Raw genomic sequence first — 2561 nt, 5'->3', positions numbered from 1 at the left:
TGGTGCTGAAACCTCACTATGCCGTTTTGAAACCAAATCCTTTGTTGCCAGACATTCACATTTAAAAAATAATGCTGAAACATTTGTTAACCCAGGTCAAGGCAATCCAAACCCCAGTGCCTTTGACTGTCCGTCTGACTCCCTTATCTCTCACTCCTGCTTCACAATGACATCCAACACTGGCAGGCAATCCCAAAAGATCTAAACACCTCGTAAAGCAGTATTATGAACATTTGAACATGTCTTAAATGTTTTAGCAGACGTGTTTCGACTGTAAGCCTTAATCAGCTGACAAAGGCCAAAACGTGTGTTTGTTTCTATGCTGCATATTTTTTTTTAAATGTACTTTACAGAAAGAGTGGCCTTTTTCCTTTTCATGGCTTTAGGCCTGTCTTGCATCAGGAGCCGTTGTTTCAAGGGACCAAGCTGCAGAACTATGAATCAGTATTCATAACATTTGTCTCATTATTAAACACTTTCAATACCACTTCAGGGCTTTCCCCTCATCTGCTTGACCTTTCATCATAAAGATGGGTTAGCACAGTCAATCCAGCTCAAAATAATCCATAATAGATGACAAGGACACTGTGATTGATGGAAACAAGATTGCATCCTGAACCTATGTAATTAATTACCAAATGTGAAATTTATAGACAAAATTCCACAATCATAATTAGGATGTGTTGAATGTTTTTGGAGGAAAACACATTTTCTCTCAAAGCTCCCATGTTAATAACCTGGCTCCGTCAAATGGAAGAAGCTTGCGACACACATTTTGTTTCACAGCCTACTTCCTTCCTGAAATCAAATGCAAATGAGATTTCCGGAGGGAGGGGGGTTTACCAGGCTACCATGTTAATGCAGGACAACTTCATTAGCGTTAACATTTGGAAGGAATCCCATTTGATCCCTATTAAGTCATCGCACATCTCAAAATCATCTTTAAGGTAAAGTTGTGAGCTTGTGGATCTGCTATTTTCGGTGTGCGACACTGGCAAATACATGAACCTTCAGAGTGAAAATCGTGCACTAGTTTTTGTCACACAAATTGTCTGGAATGGCCCACAGAAGTGTGTGTTGCATCAGCAGTGATAGAATATCATTTTAAACTATGTTATACATTTCATTCATCATTATACACATAAATAATTGTCTGTTCTGATGGTGTGACGGACAGTCTGGGTTTCATATCAACATCAAGGTCAATTCTCAACATGTGGACTCAGAAGAAAGAAATGCAAGAGGCCTCTTGAACAAAATATTTTTCTTGGTTATAATAAGTATAATCAAACCGTTTGAATGTACCGACTGGAAAATGAAATGAAAGTCTTGTCGCACAATATAAAAACATTAATGTAATAACAGGAAATGGGTCAATCCACATCAACACAGGAAGTGGACTTTCTTTAGAAAAATAAAAATAAAAAGTTAAGGATGAAGGCCCAGCACTGGATAATACAGGAAATGAAATGAAATAAAATTATTTTAAAAGACAAAAAAACAGAAAAGACAAAATACTCAAAAACACTCCATTCCAGGAGAAATTCTTAGAATTGGTTGTTAAATCTAATGCTGCTACATGCTATCCTACAACAAAGCATAAAGAAGGACTTTAAATGAATGCATATATATATTGAGAGATGATAATTAATATAAAAAGTAAACATCATGACTTTCACAAACAAAATAATAAGATAACAAAACATACTGTTTCATTACAATAGTGCTGCAATAGGACAGGGCATAGTATTTAGGCTGCATAGCTTTTACAGAGTTTCAATGGTGAGGAATAACCAGGTGATTGATACTTGACAGGTGGATGGCAACTAAATCTGACATGTAGCAATCAATTCTGACAGAGAATTCAGATTTTATGGACACATACTGTAGCTACACTGTTACTCAATCTGAAGATTAAGAAAATATGTTTTTGTTTGTTTGTTTGGTTGTTTTTTGCTTCAAATCTGTGTTGGTGAACTAATATTTATTCGTAAATTGCACATGCAGTAATATGTCATGATGAGCCTGGGTCCACAAACACAATTAAATAATTCAAATGTAATCCCCAGGCCTAATGCCATGAATTTCAGCATTTTGTTTGGCATGAAATTTGGCATGAAACTGTTATTCCTTCCTCTTGAAAAAGTTGTAAAAGAGAGTGCTGCTATAGGGATACATATCTTGCATAGGAAACAACATAGAACATGTTAGGTAGGCCTGCGTTGGTTTCATGCATAACAGAAAAGCCATGTGGGGGACAAGACTGACTCACATAGTGCAAAATCCCTCAAAAGACACACACACGTGCATGCATTCACGCATGCACACACACACACACATACACACACACACGCACACACGCGCACACACACACACACACACAAGCACACACACACACACACGCACGCACAATCTTTTCCCGTCACAGTTTGGCCATGTTAGCTCCAACATTCTGTTCTATGACCACACAGTAAAATCATCAGTCAATTTAAATTAAAGGAACACTGGTGATTATACTGTGTGTGCGTGACTTCGTGATTCTTGACTTAACCGTTTTGTGA

At 37.3% G+C, this 2561-nt stretch overlaps 1 protein-coding gene across 4 annotated transcripts in view; it reads right to left on the bottom strand.

Annotated features, from left to right (window-relative positions):
* Window positions 1-1249: 1249 nt before the first annotated feature.
* The window catches only part of cbfb (core-binding factor subunit beta), a 37952-nt gene continuing 36640 nt past the window's right edge, over window positions 1250-2561 (bottom strand). For all 4 annotated transcript variants that reach the window (XM_080438318.1, XM_080438319.1, XM_080438321.1 and 1 more), the window contains one exon: window positions 1250-2561. This exon is cut by the window's right edge. The gene's annotated coding sequence lies outside the window, so the exon portion shown is untranslated.

Source organism: Gymnoscopelus braueri, assembly GCF_963280865.1.
Source record: "Gymnoscopelus braueri genome assembly, chromosome: 9".
NCBI lineage: Eukaryota > Metazoa > Chordata > Actinopteri > Myctophiformes > Myctophidae > Gymnoscopelus > Gymnoscopelus braueri.
The sequence above is the reverse complement of the archived record's forward strand: the minus strand, read 5'-3'. Positions and strand labels throughout refer to the sequence as shown.